Genomic DNA, 17,773 nt, shown 5'->3' with positions numbered 1-17,773 from the left:
TTGACCATGTAGATGAAACAGTTCAACGCTTTGCCCTGGGAAGCACTTGTTAACACCAGCTCAAGGGAGAATACCCAATGAAGCAATTATATGTGGAGATATCTGATGGGGAGGGCTTATTCTTGATAGGAGATCAAAGATTACAATTAAAAAGAATCCAAGAACAATTAAAATGCACAGAAAAAATTATAAACAAATAAGATAAATGAGGGAATTATAGTGAAAGAATAGGAACCAAGGACAATGGCTTAAATCAGTGGTCCTTAAACATTTTTGCTCACTTATCCATTAAAAAGATTTTGTAGAAAACTTGCACATCTTTAAGTTGACATCTAAAATTTCATCTTTGGCATATAACTAATTGCAAAAGATATAATTTCTGGCAAATTAAAAATAATGACGCTTTTTAATTAAACTGTCAGGTAACTCTGAAAAATCTATCTAAAGTAATATAAACACAACAGCAAGATTAAAGTCATGATCATTTAACAGATAAAGGTGTGCTTTTTTTTTTCCTAGTTTAAAAGCTCACACTATTTTTATTCCTTTTAAACTAATATTTCCATCCTAATTCTCTTACAAAGTTTTGTCCTAAAATAAATTTTTGTACATGAAAGCCTTCCATGATCACTGAATCATGCTTCAGTGCCACAAAAATATGTGGGCAAATTGTCCTTTCTGCCCTTGGATGCCACCGAAGAAGCATCATTAAAGTCTCTCTTTTCCCTGTGATCATGTCTAAGTCAGAGTCTCCTAAAGAGCTGGAACAACTGAGGAAGCTCTTCATTGGAGGGTTGATCTTTGAAATAACTGATGAGAGCCTGAGGAGCCATTTTGAGCAATAGGGAACGGTCACAGACTGTGTGGTAATGAGAGATCCAAACACCAAGTGCTCCAGGGGCTTTGGGTTCGTCATGTATGCAACTGTGGAGGAGGTGGATGCAGCCATGAATGCAAGGCCACACAAAGTGGATCGAAGAGTTGCAGAACCAAAGAGAGCTGTCTCCAGAGAAGATTCTCAAAGACTAGGTGCCCACTTAACTGTGAAAAAAAAATTGTTGGTGGCATTAAAGAAGACACTGAAGAACATCACCTAAGAGATTATTTTGAACAGTATGAAAAATTGAAGTGATTGAAATCATCTCTGACCAAGGCAGTGGCAAGAAAAGGGGCTTTGCCTTTGTTACTTTTGACAACCATAACTCCATGGATAAGATTGTCATTCAGAAATACCATAATGTAAATGGCCACAACTGAGAGGCTAGGAAAGCCCTGTCAAAGCAAGAGATGGCAAGTGCTTCATCAGCCAAAGAGGTCGAAGGGGTTCTGGAAACTTTCGTGGTGGTCATGGAGGTGGTTTTGGTGGGAATGACAACTTTGTTTGTGGAGGAAACTTCAGTGGTTATGGTGGTTTTGGTGGCAGCAGTGGTGGTCGTGGATGTGGTGGCAGTGGGGATGGCTATAAGGAATTGGGTAATGATAGAAGCAATTTTGGAGGTGGTGGAAGCTACAATGATTTTGGAAATTACAACAATCGGTCTTCAAATTTTGGAGCCATGAAGGGAGGAAACTTTGGAAGCAGAAGCTCTGGCCCCTATGGTTGTGGTGGCCAGTATTTTGCCAAACCACAAAACCAAGGTGGCTATGGCGGTTCCAGTAGCAGCAGTAGCTATGGCAGTGGCAGAAGATTTTAATTAAGAAACAAAGCTTAGCAGGAGAGGAGAGCCAGAGAAGTGACAGGGAAGCTATAGGTTACAACAGATTTGTGAATTCAGCCAAGCACAGTGGCGGCAGGGCCTAGCTGCTACAATGAAGACATGATTTAGACAAATACTCATGCGTATGGGCAAAAAACTTTAGGACTGTATTTGTGACTAATTGTATAACAGGTTATTTTAGTTTCTGTTCTGTGGAAAGTGTAAAACATTCCAACAAAGGGTTTTAATGCAGATTTTTTTTCTTTTTTTTTCACTCATGCTGTTGATTGCTAAATGTAACAGTGTGATCATCATGCTGAATAAATGTCTTTTTTTTTTTTTAATGTGCTGTGTAAAGTTAGTCTACTCTGAAGCCATCTTGGTAAATTTCCCCAACAGTGTGAAGTTAGAATTCCTTCAGGGAGATGCCAGGTTCTATTTGGAATTGATATACAACCTGCTTGAGTGGAGAAGCCATTGTCTTCAGACATCTTGGTGTAGTTGAACTGACAGTTACTGTTGTGACCTGAAGTTCAACATTAAAAGGGATTACCCAAACAAAATCATGGAATTATTGGTTATAAAAAGGACAGTTGGCATATCCTATGCAATATATCTAAATTGAATAATGGTACCAGATAAAATTATGCATGGGAATGAAGCTTGTGTAATCATCCACTATCATGTGTAATCAATAAAAGATTTAATTCTCTTGAAAAAAAATATATGTGGGCAAATTGAAAGGTACATTGTTTTTAAGCATCCAGTGACAATAAGGCTCCAAATATTAAATATTTTTCTGGATTGAGTTACAATTATAAAAATCATAGGGTTCAGTTGTGTGTGTGTGTGTGTGTGTGTGTGTGTGTGTGTGTGTGTGTGTGTTTGAGATGAATCTTGCTCTGTCGCCCAGGCTGGAGTGCAATGGCATGATCTTGGCTCACTGCAATCTCCACCTCCCAGGTTCAAGCAGTTCTCTGTCTCAGCCTCCCGAGTAACTGGGATTACAGGCACCAGCCACCACGTCTGGCTAATTTTTGTATTTTTAGTAGATGCAGGGTTTCACCATCTTGGCCAGCCTGGTCTTGAACTCCTGACCTTGTGATCCACCCACCTTGGCCTCCCAAAGTACTGGGGTTACAGGCATGAGCCACCATGCCCAACCTTTTTTTTTTTTTTTTGTGACAGAGTTTTGCTCTTGTTGCCCAATCTGAAGCACAATGGTACAATCTCAGCTCACCACAACTTCCAACTCCTGGGGTCAAGCAATTCTTCTGCCTCCTGCCTCAGCCTCCTGAGTAGCTGGGATTATAGACATGTGCCACCATGCCTGGCTAATTTTGTATTTTTAGTAGAGACAGGATTTCTCCATGTTTGTCAGGCTGGTCTCGAACTCTCAACCTTAGGTGATCCTCCTGCGACGGCCTCCCAAAGTGCTGGGATTACAGGCGTGAGCTACTGCGTCCAGCCAGGGTTCAATTTTTAAAGAAACACATAAATAATTACTTATACAAGAAGTAAAAATGTTATTGGTATCTGTGGCTTTTCCCTGTATAGTTCATATATCCAAAGATGAAGACTACTCATTACCATTATCATCAATGCTGTTATAATAGTAAGATAAGAATCAGCACTAATTCCATTCTATGGTTTTATTTTTTACAGATTTAAACTCAGAGAAAAATTTGTTCACCTAAATCAATGAATGAGAATGGAAAAAGTTTAATTTTAGCAGGTCATTTAATTCTTCAACTTCTGTGTATTTGACAAAAATATCACATAGCAACCACTTTAAAAAATATTTTAATAACCTATCAGTGAACTACTTAGATAGTCCCTCAGTAATACTGAATTGAAAAGTATCTGTCTTGAAAAAGCAAATTTTTACCTAAGCATTAAAGTCATCCCCTTTTCCACAATGCGACCAACATTTCTACTTGTCTCTTATTTGTGAATAGTGTAATGTTTCCATCCCATTGTAATGCATCACAGAAATTATCAAGATGGCTGAGAGCCAGACGCTTTCGTAAAGTGGGAGAAGGCATGTTATGAAAGGCAAGTGAGATTGCTCAAGACCAGGCTTTCTCTCTTTAAGAGCAATTTTGGGGATAAGGAAGGAGGGAATTATATGTGGACATTGAGGACCTGCAAATTGATTCCCTTAGAACTACGTATTTCTCAGATGCCTCTTGGAAGATTTTGTGTATACCAACAGCTATACATATTCCTGGGTCATCTTAGAGTATGCTAGGGACAACAAATTTTCACGACAGCACACAAAATGCAGGCTGCATTGAGAAAGATTTTTATGATGGTGTAACTGTATTAAATACATGTCTGTAAATTATGAGACTGCTTCTCAAAGTGTCTTCAAAGGGAAACTAGTCCTGTGAGTTATTCCCAAAAAAGTGGTTTCCAATGGTACATTTGGAAAATTTTGCATATGTCCCCTCTGGGAAGGATTACAATTCACATTAGCACACTTCAGTCTCTGAACATTCTTGCAGTCAGGAATACCATTTAACTTTATTTAACTCAGAGTTTCACAAATGTATTTTCCCATGAACCTCTTTCTTATTAACGTCCTCTTGAACACACTTTCAGAGTTGCTGAGCTACAGTTTTATTAAATAGAAAGGTTCTGTCAAATCCCGACAGTGACCAAGCCTTTGATAGTCATCTAATAAATATTTGTTACCCAATTTATGGATCATAAGTAAAGGGAATTAGGATGACAAGGAACAAACATTAAATAGAAATTGAGGAGCAGGAATTTTATCGTAAAGAAATGCTTCAAACAAACTTATTACACTTATCGAATAGAAGCTGGTATCATCCTGAAAATAAAAACGGAAGCTATTATCCAGGGAATCATCTCAAGCTCCCACCATTACTTCCCTTTTGGGAGCCTTGGCTTTGAGGGGGGATACATCGTGTAAGAACTCTCAACGTGTTCGCTGCAACAGGATCATAGAGGAGGAAGTCTCTGGGTCATCAGGACAGATGCATGATCCAGCCATCACACAACAGTCATTGGGAGATCTTTTATTTGAGTGGGGGAAATCATTGCTTTTTCTATTCATACAATGAGAATCTAAGATTATAGCTAACTCTCCTTTGGTGGTCATTTTGCAATACGGAGACAGCAGAGGTAATGTGCCTCAAAATAACTCTGTCAGGTATGATACAACAAAAAGGGAGCTGCATAGGGTGCAGAAAAGCCTGACACCATCACTGTCTTTTCCATTTGCCAACTGGATAAACTCGGCTATTCCCCAATTTCACTAAGCCCCTATTTTTCCGTTTGAGAAAAAATCACCAACTTAAACATATGAATGGATCCTGTGATCCCTCCTTGCTAACTGTGGAAGGGAAAGCTGTCTGCTATATTTAGAAGACCTCATTGTCTAGGTCCCAAATCTCCTGAAACTGATAAGCAACTTCAGCAAAGTCTCAGGATACAAAATCAATGTGCAAAAATCACAAGCATTCCTATACACCAATAACAGACTTTATAAGAGCCAAATCAAGAATGAACTGTCATTCACAATTGCTACAAAGAGAATTAAATACCTAGGAATACAAGTAACAAGGAACATAAAGGACCTCTTCAAGGAGAACTACAAACCACTGCTCAACGAAATAAGAGAGGACACAAACAGATGGGGAAACATTCCATGCTCATGGTTAGAAAGAATCAATATCTTGAAAATGGCCATGCTGCCCAAAGTAATTTACAGATTCAATGCTATCCCCATCAAGCTACCAATGACCTTCACAGAACTGGAAAAAAACTACCTTAAACGTTACCTGGAACCAAAAGAGAGACCTCATAGCCAAGTCAAGTCTAAGCAAAAAGAACAAAGCTGGAGGCATCATTCTACCAGACTTCAAACTATACCACAAGGCGACGGTAATCAAAACAGCATGGTACTGGTACCAAAACAGAGATATAGACCAATGGAACACAACAGAGGCATCAGAGGCAATACCACACATCTACAACCATCTGATCTTTGAAAAACCTGACAAAAACAAGCAATGGGGAAAGGATACCCTGTTTAAGAAATGGTGCTGGGAAAACTGGCTAGCAGTGTGTAGAAAGCAGAAACTCGACCCCTTCCTGACACCTTACACTAAAATTAACCCCAGATGGATTAAAGACTTAAACATAAGATCTAACACCATAAAAACCCTAGAAGAATATCTAGGCAAAACCATTCAAGACATAGGCATAGGCAAGGACTTCATGACCAAAACACCAAAAGCATTGGCAACAAAAGCCAAAATAGACAAATGGGAACTAATCAAACTCCACCACTTCTGCACAGCAAAAGAAACAGTCATTAGAGTGAATCAGCCACCAACAGAATAGGAAAAAATTTTGCAATCTATGCATCTGACAAAGGGCTAATATCCAGAATCTACAAAGAACTGAAACAGATTTACAAGAAAAAAACAAACAACCCCATTCTAAAGTGGGCAAAGTATATGAGCAGACACTTTACAAAAGAAGACATATATGAGGCCAACAAACATATAAAAAAATGCTCATCATCACTGGTCATTAGAGAAATGCAAATCAAAACTACCTTGAGATACCATGTCACGCCAGTTAGAATGGCGATCATTAAAAAATCTGGAGATAAAAGATGCTGGAGAGGATGTGGAGAAATAGGAACACTTTTACACTCTTGGTGGGAGTGTAAATTAGTTCAACCATTGTGGAAGACAGTGTGGTGATTCCTCAAGGACCTAGAAATAGAAATTCCATTTGACCCAGCAATCCCATTACTGGGTATATATCCAAAGGATTATAAATCTTTCTACTATAAGGACACGTGTACATGAATGTGAATACCAAGATAAAATAATCGACTCTGGGAAATTATGTTTTCTCTATCCTTGTAGAAATTAAAGTTGAAGCATCACTTGAAGGGACATAGAGAAGAGATTCCAGCCATATTTGTACTTTAAATGCATGTGAAGTCAATGATCTCTTTCAAATGTAAGCCTAGTGCTCGATTTTTATTAACTTTCATTTATTTTAGTATCTTGATTTCTTGATGTTATGGTCACATAGGCAGAAAGTCATTGTGGATGGTAATCATTTTTAGTGATTCAGTAGAGGCTGAATTAATAAAAATGTAGTTCAACTTAGAGAAAACTTATAATACTAAAATAGGTGAAATGCATATAAGATAGAAATAGTCAAAATGGTATGTGATCATTTCTATAATATTTAAACAGAAATAGAATCTTCAAGGGTTACATTAACCTTGCAAATGGGAAACCCTTGGTATTATATGCATCTACTGGTCTCTAAGTTATTTGATTGATACTCTGATTCAATAAGGCTAAAATATGTTTATCTGTGATGATGGATATGATTCATATAATATTGGAAAGTGTATTAAGTGTTGTTCATATATTACATAAGCTATCCTGCTGCTTCCACAGGAAATGTCTAGTTTTATTGTGACTTGCTTCCCAGCCAAACCTCAGGTAGTTTTGATCTGAGGAAACCCTCCTTATGTAATTGCCTCTGTTTCTACAGTGTCAGATTTAGCACCTTCTCATCTGATTATTCACTTGCTATAGAAATTTAGCCATCACTGAGGACTTACTGTGTGCTAGGCATTGTGCTAGACATGTGGCATTTATTATTACATATATTATTAATTGCATCTATTAATCCTCAAATCAATCTTAAGAAGGTAGTATTATTATCCCAATTTCACAGATGGAGATGAAACACATGGAATTTAAATGATTTACCTAAGGTCACATAGTTTGTAGTTGCTGGAGCTGGGATATGAATTCAACAGTACTGACTTTGTGCCTTTAACCAAGTTATTTTCACTTTCTGGGCCTCTGTTTTTTCATTTGAAGAAATGAGATATTGAAAATATTCAGTGGTCATTCTTCTTGAGAACTGGAATAAGGCAAGGATGCTCACTGTCACCACTCCTGCTCAACATTGTACTAGAGGTCTTAGCCAGAGCAATCAGGCATGAGAAAGAAATAAAAGATGGAGGATCTAAGATGGCCAAATAGGAACAGCTCCAGAGTGCAGTTCCAAGCAAGAACAATACAGAGAGTGAGTGTCCACTGCATTTCCAAACAAATTTTCACTGCCCACAGACCAGGAGATTCCCAGACCGAAAAGCACCATGAGTTTTCAGCACAGCGGTTTTTGCTGGTGCTGGCTTGGTGAACAGAAACTCACACAAATCTGGGAGGCTGTTTCAACTGGCACCTGGAATGCCTGGGAGACAGAGCTGCCCATTCAACTGAAAGGGAGGGGGCAGAGCCAGGGAGCCAGGTGATCTGGCTCAGTGGGTACCACCACCACAAAACAAGCAATCTGACATGCTCTGGATTGAGAGATTCACAGCAAGCAAAGCTGGACCCTGGACAGTCCAGCTCAGTAGGGGTAAGGGCAACCACCACTACTGAGGCAGTCCACTACTACCGAGGCACTTCACACAGCAGCTGGGCAGATCTGCCTCTGCTGGCAGACTGTGACTAGACTACTCTGTGCAGGTCAGGGTATCCATGAAAAAAGGTAGCAGCATGACAGGAACTTATCAATAAAGCTGACTTTCCTAGGACAGAGCACTGGGAAAAGAGGCAGTTATGAGTTCTGCTGCAGCAGACTTAAAAGTACCTGCCCAGCAGCTCCACATGGAATAATGGAGCTCCCAGCACACAACTTGAGCTCCTATAAGGGACAGACTGTCTCCTCAAGCAGCTCTCTGACACTCATATACCCAGAGAGACACCTCATAAAGGAGAGCGCAGGCTGACATCTGGCGGGTACCCTTCTGGAACGAAGAGACAGAAGAAGAAACCAGCAGCAACCCATACTGTTCTGCAGCCCCCACGGGTGATCTCCAGGCAAGCAGGGTCTGGAGTGGACCTTCAGCAGTCCTGCAGCAGAGGGGCCTGTTAGAAAGAAAGCTAAGAAACAGAAAGAAATAGCTTCATCATCAACAAAAAGATATCTGCCCAGAGACCCCATCCAAAAGTCACCAACTACAAAGACCACAGGTAGATAACGCCATTAAGATGGAAAGAAACCAGCCCAAAAAGGATGAAAACACTGAAAACCAGAACGCCTCTCCTCCTCCAAAGGATCATAATTCCTTCCCAGCCAGTGATCAAAGATTGACAGAGAATGAATCTGATGAATTGACAGAAACAGGCTTCAGAAGATGGATAATAACAAACTTCTTGGAACTAAAAGAACATGTGCTAACCCAATGCAAAGAAATTAAGAACCTATAAGAAAGGTTAGATGATATGCTAACTAAAATAAACAGCTTAGAGAAGAATACAAATGATTTGATGGAGATGAAAAACACAGCATGAGAATGTAGGGAAGCATACACAAGTTTCAATAGCTGAATTGACCACATGGAAGACAGGATATCAGAGATTGAAAATCAACTCAATGAAATAGAACAAGAAGGCAGCAATAGAGAAGAAAGAGTGAAAATAAATGAACAAAGCCTCCAAGAAATACGGGATTATGTGGAAAGACCTAATCTACGTTTGATAGGTATACCTGAGTGTGACAGAGAGAATTAATCCAAGCTGGAAAACACTCTTCAGGATACTATCCAGGAGAACTTCCCCAACCTAGCAAGCCAGGTCACCATTCAAGTACAGGAAATACAGAAAACACCACAAAGATATTCCTCAAGAAGACTAACCCCAAGGCACATAATTGTCAGATTCACCAGGGTTGAAGAAGGAAAAAATGCTAACGGCAGCCGGAGAGAAAGGTTGGTTTATCCACAAAGGAAAGCCCATCAGACTCACAGCGGATCTCTCTGCAGAAACAGTAAAGCCAGGAGAGAGTGGGGGCCGATATTCAACATCCTTAAAGAAACGAAATTTCAACCTAGAACTTCATATCCAGCCAAACTATGCTTCATAAGCAAAGGAGAAAGAAAATCCTTTATGGACAAGCAATTGTTAGGAGATTTCGTCACCACCAGGCCTGCCTTACAAGAGCTCCTGAAAGAAGCACTAAACAAGGAAAGGAACAAGTACCAGCCACTCCAAAAACATACCAAATGGTAAAGACCATTGACACAATGAAAAAAAATGTGTCAACTAATGGGCAAAATATCCAGCTAGCATCAAAATGTCAGGATCAAATTCACACATAACAATATTAACCTTAAATGTAAATGGGCTAAATGCCCCAATTGAAAGACACAGACTGGCATATTGGATAAAAAATCAAGACCCATCAATGTGTTGTATTCAGAAATCCCATCTCATGTGCAAAAGACACACATGGGCTCAAAATAAAGGGACAGAGGAAGACTTATCAAGCAACTGGAAAGTAAAAAAAGTAGGAGTTGCAATCCTAGTCTCTGATAAAATGGACTTTAAACCAACAAAGATCAAAAGAGACAAAGAAGGGCATTACATAATGGTAAAAGGATCAATGCATCAAGAAGAGCTAAGGATCCTAAATATATATACACCCAATACAGAAACACCCAGGTACATAAAGCAAGTTCTTAACCACCTAGAAAGAGAGTTACACTCCCACACAATAATAGTGGGAGACTTTGACACTCCACTGTCAATATTAGACAGATCAACGAGACGGAAAATTAACAAGGATATCCAGGACTTGAACTCAGATCTGGACCAAGCAGACTTAATAGACATCTACAGAAATCTCCACCCCAAATCCACAGAATATACATTCTTCTCAGCACCACATTGCACCTAATCTAAAATTGACCACATAATTGGAATTAAATCACTCCTCAGCAAATGCAAAAGAACAGACATCATGAAAAACAGTCTCTCAGACAACAGGGCAATCAAATTAGAACTCAGAATTAAGAAGCTAGCTCAGAATTGCACAGCTTCATGGAAACTGAATGACTAGCTCCTGATTGTCAACTAGATAAACAATGAAATGAAGGCAGAAATAAAGATATTCATTGAAACCAATGAGAATGAAGACACGACGTACCAGAATCTCTGAGACATATTTAAAGTAGTGTCTAGAGGGAAATTTATAGCAATAAATGCCCACATGAGAAATGAGGAAAGATCTAATATTGACACGCTATCATCAAATTTGAAAGAGCTAGAGGAGCAAGATCAAAAAAACTCAAAAGCTAGCAGAAGACAAGAAATAACCATGATCAGAGCAGAACTGAAGGAGACAGAGACACAAAAAAAACCCTTCAAAAAAATCAGTAAATCCAGGATCTGGTTTTTTGAAAAGATCAACAAAATAGATCACTAGCCAAATTAATAAAAAAGAAAAGGGAGAATAATCAAATAGATGCAATAAAAAATGATAAAGGGGATACCACCACTGATTCCACAGGAATACAAACCACCATCAGGGATGACTACAAAAAACTCTATGCACATAAACCAGTAAACCTGGAAGAAATTGATAAATTCCTAGACACTTGCACCCTGCCCCCCAAGCCTAAACAAGGAAGAAATTGAAACCTTGAATAGACCCATAACAAGGGCTGAAGTTGAGGCAGCAATTTATAGCCTACCAACCAAAAAGAGTCCAGATCCAGACAGGCTCTCAGCTGAATACTACCAGATGTACAAAGTGGAGCTGGTAGCATTCCTTCTGAAACTATTCCAAATCATCCAAAAAGAGGGGATCCTTCCCAAATCATTTTATGAGACCAACATCATCCTAATACCAAAACCTGACAGAGACTCAACAACAAAAAACAACTTCAGGCCAATATCCATGATGAACAGAGATGCAAAAATCTTCAATAAAATACTGGCAAACCAATTGCAACAGCACATCAAAATGATCATGATCAACAGCACATCCATCATGATCAAGTAGGCTTCATTCCAGGGATGCAAGGCTAATTCAACATATGCAAGTCTATAAATGTAATCCACCACTTAAACAGAATGAAAGACAAAAACCATATGATTAGCTCAATAGAAGCAGAGAAGGCCTTCAACAAAATTCAACACCCTTTATGCTAAAAACTCTCAATAAACTAGGTATCAAAGGAATATATCTCAAAACAATAAAAGCTATTTATGACAAACCTACAGCCAGTATCATACTGAATGGGCAAAAGCTGGAAGCATTACCTTTGAAATCTGGCACTAGACAAAGATGCCCTCTCTTACCACTCCTGTTCAATATAGTATTGGAAATTCTAGCCAGAGCAATTAGGCAAGAAAAAAAAATAAAGTGTATTCAATTAGAAAAAGAAGAAATCAAACTGTCTCTATTTGAAGACAACATGATTGTACATTTGGAAGACCCTGTCATCTCAGCCCAAAAATCTCCTTAAACTGATAAGCAAAGTCAGCAAAGTCTCAGGATACAAAATCATTGTGCAGAAATCACAAGCATTTCTATACACCAATAAAAGACTAACAGACAGCCAAATCATGAGCAATCACCCATTCACAATTGCTATGAAGATAATTAAATACCTAGGAATATAATTAACAAAAGATGTAAAGGACTTCTTCAGGGAGAACTACAAACCAGTGCTCAAGGAAATAAGAGAGGACACAAACAGATGGAGAAACATTCCATGTTCATGGATAGGAAGAATCAATATCGTGAAAATGGCCATACTGCCCAAAGTAATTTATAGATTAAATGCTATCCCCATCAAGCTATCAATAACCTTCTTCCCAGAATGTGAAAAAACCACCTTAAGCTTCATCTGGAACCAAAAGTGAGCCCGCATAGCCAAGACAATCCTATACAAAGGGAACAAAGCCAGAGGTGTCATGCTACCTGACTTCAAACTATACCTCAAGGCTACATTAATCAAAACAGCATGGTACTGGTACCAAAACAGAGATATAGAACAATGGAAGAGAACCAAGGCTCTGGAGACAATGCCACCCATCTACAACCATTTGATCTTTGACAAACCTGACAGAAACAAGCAATGGGGAAAAGATTCCCTGTTTAAGAAATGGTGTTGGGAAAACTGACTAGCAGTGTGCAGAAAGCAGAAACTGGACCTCTTCCTGACACCTGACACTAAAATCAACTACAGATGGGTTAAAGATTTAAACATAAGACCTAACAACATAAAAACCCTAGAAGAAAACGTAAGCAAAACCATTCAGGACATAGGCATAGGCAAGGACTTCATGACTAAAACACCAAAAGCATTGGCAACAAAAGCCAAAATAGACAAATGGGATCTAATTAAACTCCACACCTTCTGTACAGCATAAGAAACAATCATTAGAATGAACCAGCAACCAACAGAATGGGAAAAAATTTTTGCCATCTACCCATCTGACAAATGGCTAATATCCAGACTTTACAAAGAATTAAAACAGATTTACAAGAAATAAACAAACAAACCCATCCAAAAGTGGGCGAAGGATATGAACAGACACTTTTCAAAAAAAGACATATATGAGGCCCACAAACATATGAACAAATGCTCATCATCACTGGTCATTAGAGAATTGCAAATAAAAACCACATTGAGATACCACTTCATGCCAGTTAGAATGGCAATCATTAAAAATCTGGCGACAACAGATGCTGGAGAGGATGTGGGGAAATAAGAACACTTGTACACTGTTGGTGGGTGTGTAAACTAGTTCAACCATTGTGGATGACAGTGTGGCACTTCCTCAAGGATCTAGAAATAGAAATTCCATTTGACCCAGCAATCCATTACTGGGTATATACCCAAAGGATTATAAATCATTCTATTGTAAAGACACATGCACACATATGTTCACTGCGGCAATGTTTACAATAGCACAGACCTGGAACCAGCCCAAATGCCCATTGATGATAGGCTGGACGGGGAAAATGTGGCACATGGAGTACTATGCAGCCATAAAAAACGATGAGTTCATGTCCTTTATAGGGACATGGATGAACCTGGAAACCATCATTCTCAGCAAACTGACACAAGAGCAGAAAATCAAATACCACATGTTCTCACTCATAGGTGGGTGTTGAACAGTGAAAACACATGGACACAGAGAGGGGAGGATCATACACTGTGGTCTGTGGGGGGGGAAATAGGGGAGAGACCGTGGGGGGTGCAGAGTTAGGGAGAGATAGCATGAGAAGAAATGCCAGATATAGGTGAGGGGAAGGAAGACAGCAAATCATACTGCCATGTGTGTACCTATGCAACAATCTTGCATGTTCTTCACATGTACCCCAAAACCTAAAATGCAATAAAAAAAGAAAAAAGAAGAAAAGAAGAAGAAGAAGAAAAAGAGTACTTCAACACTTCCTTCCCTTAGATGCAAGAACATAGTGTCCCGGTAAGAATTGTCTTTAGTTGACTTAATTGCCTAACTGGTTCTACACCTTACTTCAGAATACAGCTTTAAGTAAACAATCAGAATTCTTCAGAAGTAAAAAATTTGACCTTTCCAGCTTAAAAAGAGCATAAGGACCCAAACGGAGGACATCTGTATTAAATTAAAAAGGCCAACTTTTATAGTGTTTTACAATCTATCTTTGAAGAAAAAGTGTCACAAATTCCAATGTTTATTATCCCAAGTTTTTGCAGCCAAGTGGAAAGATTTTATAGATTAAGAAAATTTATGTTTTTTAAAAAATTTATGTATCTATTTGGGCATATTTAATTGCTTATATCAAAACACTTATGCAACTGGGAGAAAAGATTTTAGTATTAGCAATGATGAAGAATTATATGATCAAAATTAAGAGAGAAAGTATTCTTTTCATTCTCAGTGGATAAAGAATAAGTTTAATTAACAGAGGGAACGTGTTTCTCCCCCACCTTTCTCTAACAGAGATGACAAGAGAAAGAAGACAGAATTAGGTTGTTCCCTCTTGAAGACTGTGCCGTAACAAGGGACAAAATGAGACAAGCTTATTTTACAAGAATAGATAAGTGCGATTTTTCTGTGATTACTTTATATTGCTATTTTTTCCCTTATGCATGTCTAAAGCTCTTTTTGTGTGATATTTGTAAACTGGACGTGGAGGACTTACAGCAGTTGAGGGTTTTATTTTTCAGTATGTGTTTGCATCAAGTAAAATACCTTCATCTAATAGGTGAAAGCTTTTCCAGGGGAAGCTCTCCCTGTGTTGTGTTTTTATTACACTATCTCAGATCATTTCAAAGTAGTTTCCAAAGTCTCAGGGAATATTGTTTTTCATATAACTTTAAAACTCCACAGTCTGATATTCAATAATAAGCACAGAATAAAATATCAACTATAAGAAGCATGTCGCTGAGAACTTTCAGCCCACCTGAATTATTTTATTTAACGTGACATGGAGGAAAAAGGATACAGTGATTACTTGATGGATTCCAAGCCACAAACAAGGTGTTCCCTAAGGATTCATAGTCCTGATTCAAGGGAACAAAGCAAAAGAATTGGCCGGCCACTGTGTTTTTCTTAAAGTGTCTCAAGTCTACATCTAAATGAGAATAGGTCTCCATAAAGATAATGGTAAAATTCAATGTGTTCAACAAAGAGTGTTCAACAAAGAACACTCTCTGGCTCACGCCTGTAATCCCAGCATTTTGGGAGCCGAGGTGGGCAGATCTTGAGGTCAAGAGATAGAGACCATCCTGGCTAATATGGTGAAATCCTGTCTCTACTAAAAGTACAAAAAGTTAGCTAGATGTGGTAGCACACACCTATAGTCCCAGCTACTCAGGAGGCTGAGGCAGGAGAACAGCTTGAACCCAGGAGGGAGAGGTTGCAGTGAGCAGAGATCACGCCACCGCACTCCAGTCTGGGCAACAGAGCAAGATTCCATCTAAAAAAAAATAAAATAAAAGGAGCACTGTCACATAGTCAAACATGTCACATCATGTGCCTAGCAAGAAGTGATGGCACATTTGTAGCAAGAATACCAAAAATATACTGTACCAGGGGTATGATGTCGTAACATTGTAGTGTTATGTTAAAACTGCTAAATGTTTCTGTAAATCACAAAAGGTAAAATTTCAGTAGTGTCAAATGCTTCAATCTAATAACTGAGAAAAGCATTATGTATAAAATCGAGGATTTTCAAATGCTTATTGTTTCAATCAGGTTTCTTCAGAGAAACAGAATCAATAGCATATATAAAGATATAAGATTTATTACAGGAATTAGCTCAAGTGATTATAAAGACCAAGAAGTCTCACATTACACTATCTGAAAACTGGAGAACCAGGAAAGCCAGTTGCATATTTCAGTCTGAGTCAGAAAGCTTGAGAACCAGGAGGCTAATGGTGTAATTCCTAGTAGAGTCTGAAGGCCCAGGAACTTTGATATTCAATGTCCCAGGGAAGGAGAAAATAGATATCCCAGCTCAAGAAGCAAGAGAGAATATGCCTTTTCTCTACCTTTTTGTTCTATTGGGCCCCCAACAGAAGAAAAGATGCCTCCCCACGTTGGTGGGTACACACCAATCTTCTTTACTCAGTCTACTGACTCAAATGCTAATCCCTGCTGCTATGCTAAAACACCCAGAAATAATGTTTTACCAGCTATCCGGGCAACACTTACCCCAGTCAAGTTGACACATACAATTAACCGTCACACTTATTTAGTGTTACTTCTGCGAGAACATGCATTGATTCTATATAATTATAGATTTAAAAATCAGTTATTTTCCTGTTTTTTCGATTTTCAGGGATTAGTACAACTCCTACTTAACATAACGTAAAAGTTAGTCTCTGTTGTCGGATGAGCTGGACCCGAATGCAAACTCTACCTTGTATTGAGTATGATCTCAGGCAAGTAACTACCCTTCTCTACCTCAGTTTATTTTCAACTTAAAAATGCAGAAAATAAAACTGCCTCCCTCTTAAGGTTGTTTTAAGGATGATGTAAGATGATATCGATGACGTACACACGAACACCCGGAGCTCTATCAACTCTTCAATTCAATGGAGCTTCTTACCTTCATTGGCCCCCTCCATGTCCAGTCAGCCTCCTCCTGGTTGCTCTTTCTTACCCAGCCTGGACTTCATAGTTGATCATCTGAAATACTGCCTCGTCAGCATTCAATGCCACTACTATATTATTATTGTTGCAGCAAAATCCTAGTGCTACCTCACTATTAAACCCCACTCACATTCTTGGCTTCTAAGACTCTGCTGCTGAGTGTTGAATAAATTCACACAGTTATGCACGTGGATGTTACTACAAAGTATTCTCTCACACATCACCTGAGACCTCAAAACTGCCCAGTGACATTTCTTTGTATCCTCAGCCAATGCTTGCCTTCTTCAGCAACTATCTCAAATTATGTCCTCATTCTTTAGGGTTCTTATGATGGACTGAATGTTTGTGCCCCCTTCCAATTCATATGTAAAGGCTTAGTTATGATATTGGGAGATGAAGTCTTTGGGAAGTGACTAGGTAATGAAGGTGGAGTGCTCATAGATTGGATTAGAGCGCTTATAAAAGAAGCCCCTGGGCCGGATGCGGTGGCTCACACTGCACTTTGGGAGGCTAAAGTGGGCAGATCACCTGAGGTCACGAGTTCGAGACCAGCCTGGCAAACATGGCGAAACCCTGTCTCTACTAAAAATAAAAAAAAATTAAAAAAAAAATTAGCCAGGCTTGGTGGTGGGCACCTATAATCGTAGCTACTCGGGTGGCTGAGGAAGCAGAATCAGGAAGCTTCTAATCAATGCAGAATACCCTACAAGGAGCAGGAAAAAGAGAGAGAGAGAGTGGGAGCAGGAGGTGCTATGGACTTTTTGTGTTTTTCGTGTGTTCACAGATCTCTTGTGAACTCTGTGGGAGAGCTCACTTATCACCAAGGGGATGAATCCAGGAAACGGAGGTTGCAGTGAGCCAAGATCGTGCATTGCATGCCAGCCTGGGCAACAAGAGCAAAACTCCATCTCAAAACAAATGAACAAACAAAAAAAAACCAACCAACCAACAAACAAAAAGAAGCTCCTCACTCCTTCTACCATGTGAAGAGACAGTGAGTAGATGGCCATCTATGAGCCAGGGGGCAAATCCTCACCAGACACCAAATCTTGCAGCTTTTTGGTTTTGGATTTCCCAGCCTCCAAAACAGTGAAAAATAAATTTCTGTTGCTTAGAAGT

General features: G+C 39.1%; 1 pseudogene; it reads left to right on the top strand.

Annotated features, from left to right (window-relative positions):
- The first annotated feature begins 600 nt into the window (after positions 1-600).
- LOC108284105 lies at positions 601-2,042 on the top strand (annotated as a pseudogene).
- Positions 2,043-17,773: the final 15,731 nt, after the last annotated feature.

The sequence above is a fragment of the Cebus imitator genome, unplaced genomic scaffold (genome assembly GCF_001604975.1).
Source record: "Cebus imitator isolate Cc_AM_T3 unplaced genomic scaffold, Cebus_imitator-1.0 Scaffold269, whole genome shotgun sequence".
Taxonomy (NCBI): Eukaryota; Metazoa; Chordata; class Mammalia; order Primates; family Cebidae; genus Cebus; species Cebus imitator.
This window is presented reverse-complemented; position numbering and strand designations above follow the sequence as displayed.